Source organism: Humulus lupulus, chromosome 9 (genome assembly GCF_963169125.1).
Source record: "Humulus lupulus chromosome 9, drHumLupu1.1, whole genome shotgun sequence".
Taxonomy (NCBI): domain Eukaryota; kingdom Viridiplantae; phylum Streptophyta; class Magnoliopsida; order Rosales; family Cannabaceae; genus Humulus; species Humulus lupulus.
In genome coordinates, this window is record NC_084801.1 from 59,817,276 (window position 1) to 59,834,532 (window position 17,257).

General features: G+C 41.3%; 1 long non-coding RNA gene across 1 annotated transcript; it reads left to right on the top strand.

The window, feature by feature from the left end:
• The first annotated feature begins 892 nt into the window (after nucleotides 1-892).
• Nucleotides 893-4,532, top strand: LOC133801925 (uncharacterized). The gene is made up of 3 exons (XR_009877061.1): nucleotides 893-1,444; nucleotides 1,527-1,605; nucleotides 4,280-4,532. It is a non-coding gene; the product is annotated as an uncharacterized LOC133801925 (long non-coding RNA).
• The last annotated feature ends 12,725 nt before the right edge of the window (nucleotides 4,533-17,257 follow it).

Consider the following 17,257-nt stretch of genomic DNA (forward strand, 5'->3'; position numbering starts at 1 on the left):
ACTCTAGATAGCTACAATATACACGGTCATAAAAAAAAATCATGCCGAAAATTGTTCAAAGGTCGAGAACACTAAGAGTCTCACCGGTAGAGCTTAAAGTGAAGCCCCTATATGATAAATTCCCTATATTTATATATGCATGCACATTTCATTTTAATTATAATATTTTTTTTTTAAAAAATCTCTCATTTAAGAAGATACTTAAATATCTCTCATTTAAATTAATTAATTAATTTATCATTATATATAGATAAATGTTTAGAAACCAAGATAAAAGAAAATAGAATTAATTGTAATTAATTTATTATTATATATAGATATATATATATAATAAAATAAAATAAAAGAGAGTTAATTACTATTATTATTATATATTTTTTTAAAAATAGAATAAAAATATATTGTTTTTAGAAAAAGTTGAATAAAAAAATGAGAAGAATTAAGAAAATAGAATGAGTAATTTAGAATAATTTTAGAGGGTCACATTATCTTCTTAGGACTCTCTTTTATATAAATATATAGATTTATAATATTTTTTAAAAAAAAGAATATAATATGAGTAAGGAAATTATTGTAACGTCCTACGTTTTTGGGTACCTTTAAACGACTCGGGTCGGGATTTTTCCCCCGGGTTAAGAATATTATTTTAAATAATATTATATTTTGTTTGTAAGTATTCTATGAGTTATTGCTAGCCAAAATATGAATTTTGTGATTTTAAAAGTCAAGATAAGACTTTCGGTCCTGGACCGACACAAAAACCCTGATCGAGTAAAAAATCTCGGAAAATAAAATGAAAAATCATGGCAATTATATTTTGGGCATAAAATACATTCATAAAAGTTAAAGTTTGGTCAAAAATAATAAACCTAAAAGAAAATGGAAATTTTAGGGCATTTTGTGTTAAATGCCTAATTTTACCAAAATGGGGAATTTTATTCCATGAATGGACCTTAAGTTAAATTTTATTATGTGATTAATTAAATTAAATGTGAGAGACATTTAATTTAATTAATTAATGTTAAGTTTGGTGATTAAAACTTAATAAAAGTGAAAAAGGTGTCAAAAGCCAATTTTGACTTTTCTTCTTATGAAACCTTTATTAACCTTTATTTAAAAAAAAAAAAATGAAATGATCATATATGGCAAAGGGTTGGCCGGCCATGTGGTGTTTAGGTGGTGTGAACCCAACTTAATAAAAATAAAATCTCATTTTAACTATGTCAAGTCAAGTGGGCAAGTGGGAGGAAAACACTTGAGTGTTTTTGAGATAAATTAGATAGTATATAACTCTTCCATCCCTCCCCAACCGACCACACCACCCTCTCTCATTCACTCATCTGATTTTTTAAGACCTTTCAAAGTGTTCTCTCCATTTTTCAAGCCCAAGAACACCAAGGAAACTTTGAGGCTAAGTCTTGGTCTAGGAAGTATTTTCCCTAAGGTAAACTTTCACTAATCTAGGTTTTTGTAAAGTTTTAAGCATAGAGTTTCAAATAGCTAATTGACTATGTTGTTGGGGGAAGTTTGTTAGGGTTTTTGAAAGGTTTTGAAGGAGTCAAAGCTTATAGGAAGGTCCAAACCTTAAGCAAGAACACCAAAGAGGTAAAAAGTTTACTTTTGATGAGTTTGTTGTAGGGTTTTTAGTTTTAAGCATTATTTTGTATATCTAATGCTTAGAGTTTCTTGTTGATGATGTAATAAGGTTATGGTAGTTGTTTAATAATTTTTATGATGCATGTGTATTGATTTTTGAAAATGGGAACCAAAACCCCCAAGGGTTTTGTAGGATACCCTAAAACAAAACATGTTTTAAGCTGTGACTTCCAAGGGGTCAAGCAGCCACTGTATATTGTTTTTGTAAAATTAAATTGTACTGTGATGTTTTTAAGATTGAGTACATAAAATTGAGCTTTTGAAACACTAAAAAATGTTTAGAAATGAGTAAGTTATGATATTTCAAAGTTTAGGTAAAAAACTGTTTTTTCGTATTCTTATTTTCGGAACCAAATTTGGACAGCCACTGTATAGGGAAAATGAACCCAGTTTTTTCTAAAATTTTGTGGACATATTGCTGGCATAACCTATTAGTCCACTGTAAAATTTGGTAAGAAAATATTAAACGGTTTGAAAGTTATTAACTGTCAAAGTTTGGAAAAAAATAAGGACTTGAAAATAAGGTCATTTTTACCTCATTGTTGGAAAATGATTTCACCAATCAAAAATGCTCATTTTGACCTAAGATTTTACAAAGACCTAAATGGCATAACAAAAATGGAATTGGGAAATTTTGGAAACAATTGGGTAAGTAAATTTCAAGTTATGAACTAACGAAGTATGTAGTTAAAAATGTGAAAATTAGGTTTTTCACACTTAGTGTAAAAATGAGATTTTGGAACATAAGGTAAAAAGTAAAATTTTGCTTATTTGAAGATATAAATTGGTAAGTCTTGAAATCATATTTTCACTAAAATTATCCCTTTGAGTTTAAATGAATTATTTTTATTAAAGAGTTTTTATTCTTTCTAAAAATAAGAGATTTAATTTATTAATAGTTAATAAATTAAAAGAGGGTTTAAAACCCTATATTTTGAGAAAATAATTAAATAAATTATTTTCCTAGTAAGTAAAAATTGATTAATTGCTTTTGGAAAATTAATTAGTCAAGATGAGAAATTTATAACGGTTTTCCTAATTAAGACAAATTAGGCAATTTTCTTAAAACGGTTTTTAGATATTAAAACCTTAAGAAAAATAAAAGGAAAATTTAAAGAGTTTATTTTCTTTAAAAATAATTAAGGAATTTATTTGTATTTTCTGGATATAATACCGGCTAAAATCTTACATATTTTAACCGACTAGTCGAAAGTGCGAGTTAATGGCGATACCTTGAAAGAAAAAGATTTTTAGCGGATTGTGGGAAATACCATTGTGATACCCGAGCCTAGGTATCGAGACCTTAGGATAGGTCTCCCCGAGACTTAGGGTTTAGTCTCGAATATTTTGTATAACTTTCCTTAATAGGTTTAAAACCAAATAAGGATTATAAATCCTTACAAATGACTTTTATTAAAATGACCAAACTGCCCAAAATAATAATAATGAATTATTAGTGCCATAATTAATCCGAGTATACTGTATGGATAACTACAGTATTGGCTAAGCGTAACTGGACTGAACGTTGGAGGGTGAAAACTTGCTGAGCGCTAAGGACTCCAAGTAAGTCAACTTATATTGTATGGCTGCAACATGAAATGATTATTGTCTTGTATGTTAGTATAGGGATACATGCACATATATAGGCTGTCATAGAAAGTTGCTTAGAGACGTTAGTCTAGTGAGTGCTGATTTAGAAAATATGAACGGTAGAAGTCCGTCATATCCTAGACGGTTGATCCCCGTCACACTGCTTGATTTTATTTATGTCCGGTTCATTACCGCGACGAGTGGCCATGAGATGAGGATAAGCTGGTTAAACCTAGGGGCGCCAAGATAAATGGGACCTAGGGGCCCTCATGCTTACTTAATCATTGGACGGTTAGAATCCGAGCAAGTGCTCTGATAAGTTATTCCCGGATAGCAGCCGTGAATATTGGCCATTTCGTGAGAGTGCCTAGAGATACTAGGGGTTGCCAAGATAGAGTGAGGTTGAACACCCTAGGGGCAGCTGCTCACCAGCACCACTGATTAACATAGAAGTCTCCGTAAAACCGTGTAAATTGGATTACGCTCTTGGATAAGTAGCGATGCCCTAGGTAACACGATAGTTACCCTTGATGAGAATATTTATTGGCTAGATCTTAGTGTGGAGACTCGGTTCTCTTTTATAGATTAGCAATTATGTTGGAGGGCGCGTTACGTCTGAATTGTTGGAAATTGTCGAGCGTTGGTCTCGAATTATATGGTGATATAATATATCTGCTTGCTCTGGGATTTTCTGAGTGCAGGGATATAATTGTTGATAAGATATAGTTGTGATATAATATATCTGCTTGCTCTGGGATTTTCTGAGTGCAGGGATATATTTGTTGATAAGATATAGTTGTGATATAATATATCTGCTTGTTTTGGGATTTTCTGAGTGCAGGATTTTTATCTAGATATGAATTAATTTATCCTTGGTTATCAGGCATGACCATAAGTTTGCCAGGACGCTTTAGCGTTCTTAAAATTGATTGTGTAGGGTCCAGATGGGTCTGGAACCCTAATTCTCTACATGCTTTGTTTGAAAGTTGATCTTACTAAGCGTTTTCGCTTACCTAGTTGTTTCATGTTGTAGGTAAGAGCAAGGGCAAGGCAGAGCAGTGAGCGCTGGAGTCTTCCTTGCAAATGTACATGTGGACCGACCTTTTGGGAAGCCTTTTTATTTTTGGAAATGTTGTGTAATTTTCCTAAACTAGGCTCACTCTAATCTTTATAAAACATGTTTGTAACTAAATGTTAAGTATGACCATACGACTTTTTAAAAAGTTTTTTTTTCTATGGGTTTTTGAGACATTTTGTTAAATGAAAACATTTATATTTCCGCATTATTGAGTCTTGAAAATTCGGGTCGTTACAATTATAATTTTTTTTATAATGATTAAAAATTATAATTTTTGTATACTTTTAGTATTTCTTCAACTTTTCTTTAATGTTATATATGTTTGTGTAACTCACCAGAAATTATATATATATATATATATACATACACATATTAGATCATCACTTAAAACGGTCTCATAAATAATTTTTTTTTTCAATTTGCTAATACTTTTTCTAATTCTTATATAAAAATATGAGGAACTATATCATAATTTTATTTTATTTTATTTTATTTTTTATCTAATATGATTAGCATAAAGATAAATCATAAAAAAAAAATTCAATATTATCGATTCTTAATTTCCTTGAGAATCTTGAATTTATTAACATGTTAGAGTGTCTATTTTTTTCCAAACAAACTCAATATCACCACACCATATAATCTTTTATATACCGGTACAAAGATTTTGAACGTGATTTAAAAAAAATAGATGATAAAATATATATACATTTTTGTTACACTATATATTTATCATTTTTTTCAATATATAATATATAAAATATATACTGCAAAATTAAACATATAAATATAAATAATATGTTAAATATTGATATAAATTTGATAAACTCAAAAAAAATATAACTATTGGGCAATATTGAGTTAAATCAATCATATTAAGAACAAATTACAAATCAAAGTCAATGAAGGGTTTATTGATAGCCTAAAAGTATAAGCCCACAATAGTTTGTAAACCATGTGAGACTATAAGGATTTTTTAAATTGTTAATTAATTCTTTTGTTGAATTTGTTAACGTGAGATACTGGGTCTCCGTACCCATCAAAGTTTGGCAGTGTCGGCATCTTGAATTTACTGGGGGTTTCAGCCCCAGCAATTTTCTGTACAAATGGAGTGCCCCTCCTCCTATCGTACTCTATGTGGGACGTTCGTCCCCCGACCAGCTGTTGTACTGCCTGGTTCAGAGCATCAATCTGAGCCTGAACCGCTTTTGGGACCGCAGGGGTGACTTGTGCCGGGGGAGCGTACTCATCATCCCTGCGTCTTTGCTCGCTAATTCCTAGTCGATCAAAGACATTCTGCTGCCCGGGTTGCCCTCCAGCGTTATGGCTAGCTGGCCTATTTTCCCTAGGTGGGGGGCTTCTGCCTCCGCCTCTTTCCTCATTCCTCCGACCAGCATTTCCTCTGCCAGAGTCAACTTCTTTATAATCATAGCCGTCTCTAAACTGGGGCCGGCTACGGCGTGACCAACTATTCACGCTATTTCCTCCTTGGGCTGGAATTTCCCGAGCGTCAAGGGGAGTCCTGCGCTGGTCGTTGGGTCCCCGTGCATTGTTATGTCGTGGGGGGCCCCTGATCGCAGAGCCTGACACGATGTTCCTTTTGTTGGCAGAAGGACGTTGTCCCGTGCTCGGTGGATTTGGCTCTTCGTCCCCTAGGCATCTAGGGCTGTGGAGTGGCTGCACGACCCTATTCTGCCTCGGGGGCTGGGGATTGCCTCGACTATCCTGAGATGAAGGCTGTTGCTCAGGATCCCTAGCTGAGACATCATCCTGAGCCACAGGTGGCTGCTCTGGCCTTTGAGGGCTTGCTGCCTGGAGCGGAGGACTATGATTGGGAGCTCTCTGAGACGGCGCACTCGGTGGCTGATCTGGTTAAGAGGCTAGCATAGCCTGACTCTGAGCTAATTGGATGGCTGCTTCGAGAGCGGCCATGGCATCCCTCTGTCGACGGTCCATGTCCGCTTGCCGCTCACTCAGCTCTTGGCGCTGGCGTTCAATTTCTCTCTGCTGCAGCGCTATTGTCTCCGCAACATTCTCCTGATTGGCCCTTTGGTTAGCCAACTCGTCCTGCAACACCCCCAGTGTTGCCCTCAACGTTTCCGAATCTAACTCCTCCTCTTCAAACTCTAAATGTGGTTCATTCTCTGCCACATTTGGGGGAGGAGGTTGGGATGGTGCAGTGCCAACGGTCTGTCCAGCTTTCTTGGATGTCTTTGCCATTAGATTTTCTTACAGTTTTTTTTATCAATCTCTCAATGAAAGCACCAGAATGTTGACCCTCGATTTGGCCAACGACACGGAGTAAAAAATACGACAGGAAATGAGATGACAAATAAGAATTTAATCTAATGGTAAAGAAGAAACACCAACAATTTATAGTGGTTCGGCCCCAATGAATGGTAATGACCTACATCCACTTAGTGGTATTATTAATATTGAATCCCAATATCGTGATCAAAGAACTAGGGTTCTTGAGTTTCACAAATCAAAGAACTATATGCTCTCTCTTTCAATATTCGGAAAAAAGCTTCAAAGATCAAAAGTCCCTTCCTTGAGCTATTTCATGCATATTTATAGGCTCAAGGGGGGTTACATGGGCCATTGGGCCTTAACTCTCCTTAATACCCGCGTATCAAGGCAATAAAGATGAAATAATCCACGTAATTATTACAAGATCACAATCTTATAAGGAAATAAACCGAATTATACGACCAGCCTGGTCGTATCTAATAGTCAGGCTTGATGAAGGAATGTATAGCTGGTCGATAATCGAACAGTACCGCCTTATTTCGACTCTACCACGTGTGAGAAATACTTGCCACGTCATAAGCAGCCATTTTTGGGTAAACACTATATAAACAAAGATATAAATATAAAAAAATTACTAATTTTAATAATGATAAATAATACTAATTTTATATTTATATAAATTTGATGAACTAATTAAGGAAGATTGCATTAATCAATCACTGATGTAAGAAAAAAAATCTAATTGTTGGACAAATCAAAGTGAATGAAAAAAAATATTATATTTGTAGCATACAAGTATAACACCCCAATAGTTTGTAAATATTGTGGGATTTTTACTAACAAATCATTATACACAAATAAAACTCATATTCATCTAAATTATAATAAAATAGATAAAAAAGTTCTAAATAATTATAGAATGTCATGTCACTTCTCCAAAGCTCTCCTTTATATAGATGTATAAATATTATTCCTTGCCTTTCTCACCCAATAAATTAGCCAATATATATGCATGTACATATATGGATAAGTTTATAATCAATAATATCTCTTCTATATAAAAAGTGTAGATAATGGGAATTAATTATTGATTTTAACTGTTTGTTTTGTTAACTTTAACGAAATAGTCTAAATATTTAATGGAGTATACATTTAAAACAAATTAACAACATATATTTATTAATTATATTAATATAAATTCAAATTCAAATATCATTATTATAATAATATATAATACAAAACTAGATATTTAATAATTATATTATTTATCCGTAAATCAGCTGCTAATGACGTGGCAAGGATTCTCGACACGTGGCGGACACGTAGCAGAGATATGGCTCGCCTATCGACCTGCATTATTTCCACATGGAAATATCATGTTTTATATACGACCAGACTGGTCGTATACTCCGTTTCTTTATGTAAAGATCTGTACAGTTGTAATGATATCTGAGAATATCTCTTCATTATGACTTGCAGATCCGTTTATTAAGGATAGATATTATTTCCTAATTCATGTAATCCTTCTTGAGCCTATAAATACACAAGAAATAGCTCAAGGAGGGGGATCGATCTTTTTCTTTCGGAATTATAGTACTATTATCCATCGTTTTTATTGCTTTCTTCTTCTAAGGTCTGTGAAACTCAGGAACCCTAGTTCTTTGATCACGCCTTTGGAGCTCAATACTAATAATAGTATCAAGTGGACGTAGGTCATTACCAATCACTGGGGCCGAACCACTATAAATCTCTGTGTTCTTTATTTTTCCATTAGATAATTTTCTCAAGCTCTATATTACTTTCCTGTCGTTTTCTAGACTCCGTGTCGTTGACCAAAATCAGGGCCAACATTCTGGTGCTTTCATTGAGAGACTTGAATCCAAAAAAATCTAATGGCAAAGACTACCAAGAGGACTGGACAGGCTGCTGCACCATCCCAACCTCCTCCTCCAAATATGGCTGAAGACAAACCTCATTTGGAATTTGATGAGGAGGAAGTGGACTCTGAGACCCTGAAGATAACACTGGGGGTGTTGCAAGATGAGTTGGCCGCTCTGAGGGCCAATCAGGAGAGTGCCGCCGAGATAATGGCGTCACAGCAGAGGGAGATAGAGCGTCAGCGCCAAGAGTTGAGCGAGAGACAGGCGGAGATGGACTGTCGTCAGAGGGATGCCATGGTAGCCCTTGAAGCAGCCCTCCAGTTGGCTAGGAATTAGGTTGCGCCTGCCTCGCAGCCTGATCAACCCCCAAGCGGGCCACCTCAAAGAGGTCCCAATCCTAGCCCTCCGCTCCAGCCAACAAGCCCTCAGAGGCCGGAGCAGCCACCAATGCCTCAGGATAATATCCCACCTAGGGATCCTGAGACGCAGCCTCTGTCCCAGGCTGGTTGAGGAAATCCCCTGCACTCGAGGCAGAATACGGGCAACAGCCCCGCAGCCCTAGACGCCCAGGGGGTGAAGAGCCGCATCCACCGAGCAAGGGATAGCGTCCTTCTGCCAATAGAAGGAACTCAGAGACAGGCTCTGCGGTCAGGGGCCCCCCACGGCATGACAATGTACGGGGACCCACCGACCAACGCAGGCCTCCCCCTAACGCCTAGGAAATGCCAGCCTAAGGAGGTAACAGAGGAAACAGTCGGTCCCACCATAGCCAGTCAAGGTTTAGAGATGGCCACGACTACAATGAGGCCGACTCAGGAAGAGGGAATGATGGTCGGAGGAATAAGGAGAGAGGTGGAGGTAGAAGCCCCCCACCTAGAGAAGACTGACAAGCAGGTCATAATGCTGGGGGGCAGCCCAGACAAAATAACGTCTTTAGTCGGCTCGGAGCCGGCGAGCAGCGGCGAAGAGATGATGACTTGAGGGATGTACTCAACGACCGCCGAGAAAGGCACGATGAGTACATTCCCCCGGCACCAGAGGCCCCAGCAATTCTTGAAGCTATTCAGGCTCAAATCGATGCCCTGAACCAGGTTGTGCAATAGCTAGTCGGGGGGTGGACATCGCATATTGAGTACGATTGGAGGAGGGGCACCCCTTTCGTACAAAGGATTGCTGTGGCAGAAACCCCCAGCAAGTTCAAGATGCCGACTCTGCCAAACTTTGACGGGTATGGAGACCCAGTATCTCATGTAAAATTTTTTTGAGATACAGATGAACATTCAGAAAATCTCTGAAGATGCTCGCTGCAGGATCTTCCCAGCGACCCTTTCTGATGCCGCTCAGGAGTGGTTCTTTAAGTTCCCTCCTGCAAGTATAGTATCCTGGGAGATGTTCGTGAAGGAGTTTTACGGACAGTTCTACGCAGGTCGTGTGCACCCCACTGAGGTGAACCAACTGGTTGAGATACGCCAGAAAGAGGGGGAGCCTTTGAAGGAATACGTTCAGCGCTTCATGCGAGCCACAGCAGGAGCCAAGACTGTGGGCGATGAAGGCAGGATGATGGCCCTAACTGCTGGGGTTAGGCGCCATTCTCCCCTCTGGAGTAGCCTCAGGAAGCATGGGGTTAAGAGTACCTAGGAGTTTTTAGATCGAGCTGATCGGTAGATCAAGCTCGAGGACGCGATTGCCAATGAAGGAAAATCGCCAAAAAAAGACAAGGGGCCCAAGGAAGAACCCGCCAAAGCCGCCAACGGGTCTAAGCCCAATGGCAACGGCAAAGGCAACGGGAATGGCAACGAAAAAAATGGTGGAAAGCGGGTGAGTGGCGAACCCTTGGCCTCCGAGAGTAAGCGCCCCAAAAATAATCAGTATGAACCGAAATTCACCAATTACACCGCCCTTGTTGAAAGCCGAGCCGAGGTTTTCCAAGCGACCAGCTCAAGCGTGCCCTTCAGACGACCCGCACCCATAAGAAAAGATATCTCCAAGAGAGATTCAACAAAGTTCTGTCGTTACCATAATGACTACGGGCACGACACTGATGAGTGTAACGAGCTGAAGGACGAGAATGAGTTCTTGATAAGATAGGGACACTTAAGAAGGTATGTACGAGCTATGGGAGGTTCTCAGCGAAAGGCTCAAGGTGGCAACGAGTCGGCGCCTGCACACCAGCGCTCGCCACCTTTACAGCCAGCTCCCGTGGTAGGTACCCTACTCACCATCTGCGGAGGCCCACATCTTGCAGGAGATAGTGGAAAAGTGAGGGAACGATATGCTCGAACCCTACGCCATGACCAGGACATCAAGATGATGAGTGTCGAGGATCGTGCACCAAAAAAGGGTCGAATAGAGGAGCAACCGATCACCTTCTCTGACAACGATGCCCAGCATGTGCGATTCCCCCACTCCGATCCACTGGTCATGGATGTCCAAATCGCAAATATGATGGTGAAGAGGGTGTTGGTCGATACAGGAAGTTCGGTCAACATCATATATAAGTTCTCGCTGGAAAGGATGAAATTGTCCATTAAGGACCTAGAGCCATGCAACCAAACCATTTATGGTTTTTCCGGAGAAGGGCTCGCCCTAGTGGGGTCAATTAGACTCCCAGTCACAGCAGGTATTGCGCCTGCTAACAGGACATTATTCACTACTTTTATAGTAGTTGATTGTCCTTCGGCGTATAATGCCGTGATAGGGAGACCAATTCTGGTTGACCTTCGAGCCATCACTTCTGTATGGCACCTCGCCATGAAATTCCCAACGGATGCAGGAGTAGGATGCGTGTTGGGAAGCCAAAGGGAGGCGAGAGAATGCTACAACGCCTCGATCACCAAGGCAAAAAAAGGTGTATCGAGGGATGCCGCCGGGAAGGAGTTGCAAATGGCAACTGATGTTCAAGCCCGCTCAGGTGATAATCTCACCAAATAGGGCGTTGCCCAAAGTGAGGATAGAGACTTAGATCCTCGCTTTGGGGATTTCGAAGAAGAAGTAGGCCCCATCGAGGACCTTGAAGAGGTCCAACTCGATGAGGAAAATCCAACCAGAGTTGTGAAAGTTGGTAAAAACTTAGAGACAACAACAAAACAAGCACTGGTGGAGATCTTAAAGAGGAACCAGGACATCTTTGCCTGGTCGCATAAAGACATGGTTGGGATAGATCCTGCAATCATCAGCCATGTCTTGAACATTGACAAAAGCTTTCCATCTGTGCAACAAAAAAGAAGGCTGCTCGACAAAGACCGATCAAAAGCTTTGAAGGAATAAGTCGAGAAGCTGAAGGAGAATGGGTTCATCAGGGTGGCGTTTTATCCATCGTGGGTCTCCAATCCCGTACTCGTGCCCAAGCCGAATGGCAAGTGGCGTACGTGCGTGGATTTTACAGACCTCAATAAAGCCTGCCCCAAAGACTGTTTCCCACTCCCGAGGATCGACCAGCTGGTCGATGCCACTGCATGACACGAGATCCTCTCATTTATGGATGCATACTCTGGGTATAATAAGATCAGTATGCATCCCCCTGATGAGGATCACACTAGCTTTCGAACCGATACAGGGCTCTATTGTTACAAAGTGATGCCCTTTGGTTTGAAAAACGTTGGTGCGACTTACCAGAGACTCGTCAACCACATGTTTAAGGAGCTGATCGGTGCAAACATGGAGGTTTATGTCGACGACATGCTGGTTAAGTCAAAGAAGGCAGAAGGACATGTAAGGGATTTGCAGGAATGCTTCAACGTCCTGAATAAATATAAGATGAAGCTAAATCCCCTTAAATGTTCCTTCGGAGTTGGATCAGGGAAGTTCTTGGGATTCATAGTTAACTCAAGAGGAATTGAAGCTAATCCCGAGAAGATAAAAGCCCTGGTCGAGATGAAGTCGGCAGTGAAGATTAAGGATGTCCAAAGCCTGACCGGGAGAATTGCTGCTCTAAGTAGATTTATTTCAAAATCAACGGACAAGTGCGTCCCATTTTTCAATCTACTCAGAGGCAATAAGAAATTTGAATGGACAGATGAGTGTGAACAGGCCTTTCATGCACTAAAAATGCATATGGTGCAGCCACCCATCTTGTTGAAGCCGGTTGATAAAGAGACTTTGTTCATCTACCTGGTAATCACAGATTACGCTGCTAGTGCGATTCTGGTGAGAGAAGAAGAAGGTGTGCAGAAGGCTGTCTATTACGTAAGCAAAAGGCTGATCAGAGCAGAATTGAGATGTCCCCCCATTGAAAGGTTAGCCTACTGCTTAGTATTGGCCTCTAGGAAGCTGCGGCCTTACATCCAAGCCCATCCGACTACGGTATTGACCGACCAGCCTCTTCGGCAAGTCCTGCAAAATCCAGAGGCTCTCAGAAGATTACTAAAGTGGGCAGTCGAACTCGGGCAGTTCGACATATCTTACCTGCCGCGAGCAGCGATAAAGGGACAAGCCTTAGCTGACTTCATCGCTGAGTTCACAGAGCCCGTGGGTGGCGAGCAGATCGAGGAGCCCAGCGAGCCTGAATGGAAAATCCAAGCACCCTCATGGAAATTGTTCACAGACAGTTCATCTAACGAATCCCAAGCAGGAGTAGGAGTGATATTGATAACGCTGGAAGGGCATCGATTTCATTGTGCAATAAGATTTGACTTCACTTCCTCTAACAATGAGGCTAAATATGAAGCATTGCTCGCTGGACTGCGGTTAGCCAAGGATATGAATATAAAAGCGCTTAACATCTATAGTGATTATCAGCTAGTCGTGAATCAAATCTTGGGAGAGTATCAGGTGCGAGGATTGAAGATGGTCGCCTATCTCAATAAAGCAAAGGATCTGTTAGCCCAGTTCAATAGAAACTCTCTCCAGCAAGTGCCTTGTGATCAGAATTCCAATGCGGACGTTTTGGCGAAATTGGCAAGTGCAAAAGATGCTGATACTTTGAACATAGTGCCAGTTAAGCAACTATCCATGCCCAGCATCCAAGCAACAGAAACCACTCTGGTCATCCAGATGACGGATACATGGATGGCGCCATATGTAGAGTATCTATCAAGCGACGTGCTGCCACCGGACAGAAACAAAGCTAGGACCCTTCAGCGACAAGCTGCTAGGTATATCCTGGTCGATGGAATCCTGTACCGAATGGGATACTCACTGCCACTCCTCAGATGTATTACAAAGGAGAACGCCAAAGAGTTGATGAAGGAGGTACACGAAGGATTTTGCGGGGACCACACTAGGGGGCAAAGCCTGTCAAAAAAGATCCTAAGAAAGGGATATTTCTGGCCAACCATGAATGAAGACTCCATGGAGTTCACGTGAAAATGTGACAAGTGTCAAAGGTTTTCTAAAATCCCGTGAGTACCTCCCAACGAGTTAAAGCAGATGCAGAGTCCATGGCCCTTTGCAGTTTGGGGAATAGATCTAATCGGATCTTTGCCTGCAGGAAAAGGTGGTGTAAAGTATGCGGTGGTTACCGTCGAATACTTCACCAAATGGGCTGAAGCTGAGCCACTCGCGACCATAACGATGAAGAAAGTTCTTGAATTCGTAGTCAAAAACATCATCTGTCGCTATGGATTACCAAAGAATATAGTCTCAAATAACAGCACCTAGTTTGACAGTGATCTATTCATGGACTTCTGCAAACGTCACGACATTATCAAAAGTTTTTCTTCAGTCGCTCATTCCCAGGCGAACGGGCAAGTTGAAGCAGTTAACAAAACGCTGAAGGATACACTAAAGAAAAGACTTGAAGAAGCTAAGGGAGCATGGCCAGAACAGTTTCCTGAAGTCCTCTGGTTGTACATAACTTCCCATCGAACAACAACAGGTCATACCCCATTTTCCTTGGCATACGGGTATGAAGCCATGTTGCCTGTCGAGTTGGATCCACCCTCGCACCGTAGATTAACATATGACTAGGACTCTAACAGTCAGCTACTGATGGAATCCTTGGACTCGATCGATGAAAGGCGTGAACAAGCCCAGCTCCAAGTAGCTGCATACCAGCAGAAAGTCGCTCGGCGTTTCAGCTCTAAAGTGCGAGAAAGAAAATTCAATGTTGGAGACCTTGTGCTCCGAAGAGTTTTCCTTAACACCCGCGGCCAAGCTGCTGGAGTACTCGAGCCAAATTGGGAAGGGCCTTACCAGATTGATGAAGTCCTTCACCCAGGCACTTATAAACTTGCACACTTAAACGGAGATCTCGTTCCTCGATATTGGAATGGAGAACACCTGCGCAAGTATTATCAATGAACAATTCTTCTTAAAGAATTGGCTTGTACAAATTTTACTTTTTACAAGTTTTGTGTAAGATCTTATTGATCACTCGTAAATACATGTTTAGTCCATTTACTACGAGAATAAAAGGGACTGTGCTCAGCCAGTCATTTCTTGCCAACTATTGTATTTATTACAAGTATTTGCTCATTACGTGTGTTGTTTTGCTGTATTATAATTCTAATCACATTGCTACGAGCAGTAACGTTCGGGCAGGTTGTAGTCAAGGCAAGTGATCAAGGACCTAAAGCTCCCCGATCACTTGGGGGGCATACAAGGTACAAGTAAGCAAAGCATATCGTTAAAAGGTATGTAAACACATGAGCAAAATAAGTGATAGCATGCTAGGGCACTAAGAGTATTTTTCAAAATTTTGATATTTTGTTAAATCAAACCAAAGTGCTATGCTAAGTTCGGTCATGCGAACAAATAGATGTTATAATAATATGCAAATATATTATAATATCAAAGCGATCCATTTACACCGCAAGCAGTAACCGCTTGGATGTAATTGTTCAAAGTAAAAGTAAGAGCTGCCCATGCAGCAAACCAAAAAATTATATTGTCTTTACATCACGACCCGTAGGTCGTGTAGTTAAAAAAGAAAGAAATATAAAAAGAAAAGACTAAGGAGCTTGAGGAGCTGGAGGATCCTAGGGAAGATTCTGGTCGACAGCACCAACAACTTCGTTGCCTGCACCCTCCATCCCAGAGGCCAGCGAGATTTCGGGGGAAGTAGGGACCCTCGATCTTTCTTCTTCAGGCAACTGAGCCGCACAGCGAGCCAGCTCAGCTTCCCTCGCATTCTCAGAAAGGTAGTCAAAGTTGGAACCCTGATTGTGCTTCCAGAAATCGTAGAAGAACCTCAGGGTGGCATTTCTGTACCTCTCCAAGTTTCCGGCGTTGGTCTTCTCCAAGTCCTCAACCCGGCCCTCCAAATCTCTGGTTTCCTGCCTGCTCACGATCAAGTCTAGCTGAAGCTGTTTAGCCGCTTTGAAGTTAAAACGGTTGGACTCCTTGTATTGGTCCCTCTGCTCGCGGGCTTTTTCCAGAGACTTCAGCTTCTCCTCCAACTCCTTAGCCGGTTGGGCATTTTCCTCAGTCACCGCCGCTAGCTAATCAGCATGTCTGGCTCAACAGCTTTGAGTTCATCCTCGTTCCGTTGCTCTGAGGTCCTGGCCTGCTCGGTGACAGCACCCAGGCGGATGCAACCGGCAATAAGGGTTAGCATGGCCTGCAGTTAGAACAAAAATTAGACAATCAGTAAACTAACGAAAACCTATTTTCACAAAAAGAGATGACTTACACTAGTGAACTCGTTTAGGGCACGGTTCAGAATTGGGTCAACACCCATCGTCTCCGTAGCAGCCATTGCCTCTTGGCATCGTTCATGCTTCGCGATCTTGGTGACCCTCTCCTTGATCAGCTTGAAGGCGCGACCAACCATTTCGTTCCCAGTTGAGGCAGGGTCAGCCTGCTGAGGTTGGTCAGATGGGGTAGCGGGAGAAGGAGTCGACCCGGCTATAGAAGATGGAGTCTGCTGCTTGCGGGGAGAAGGCGGAGTCAGGGTGGCAGAGGGCTTGTCCTCCGAAGGGCCTGCGTTTCGGGCCTTCTTCGCCTGAGGCGCTTTCCTGCTCTCCCCAGTATGTCTCTTACTGGTTTTCTTCTTGCTTGGAGGAGCAGCGACAACCTCTGGGGTGCTGTAAAGATCAAACACATTGGTGGAGTCCATGTTTGAAAAGCAAGAACAAAGTCAAACAGTGAGATAACATGAATGACCAAACACATTACATCAGAAAAAGGAACAAAAGAGGATTGCAAAGTCCAATACTCGAGCTATTATTACTGGTCGCTACACTACAGACTCTACTAGTCTTACACTCATTCTTTGACATGAAGAAGTCTGGCCCTATGTGTGGAGCATATTTAAAATTGCCGTCCCCGTCGAATAGATGACAGGGAATTGGCAAATTTTCTAAAAGTGAAATAACTATACCGTTGTCATTCGACAAATCGTCAGAGAGGTCGGCAGGCTCGGTGGCCTTCTACTTTCCTTTCCCTAAGGGGGCCGAGGGCCTCTCTGCTGGAGGAGTGCCAGCAGGTTCCTTGATCGTGACCCCAGTCGGTCTCCTCTGTGGAGGTGATGCTTCAGGTTGCTGCTTGGGTTCCTCTTCAGTGCAAGCACTCCCTGCCGAGGGCCCCCTTGTGTCCAGTTGAGGAGCCCAGAGGCCAGCCAACCTAAGGTTAGCCTCTGTAACCAGATTCTTGACACTCTTTTCAGCATCAGTCATACTGGCTAAGAGTGCTGATCTCGACTCCATGCCTAGAGTTAGGTTTGGTCGCAGCCACGGGCCAGGAAGACATCAAAAGTTTAAGACATTGTGGAGGAAAACACTAAGTGAAGAAGTCAACCAGTGATATGAAAGTTTTACCTCCTCGTGCGAAAGCCAGGTTGTTCGCGACCATGTCAGCCGTAAGGAAGTACTCTTGATAGTACCTCCCCACGTTTGAGATATGGGTCGTGTCAGTCAGGAAAGTG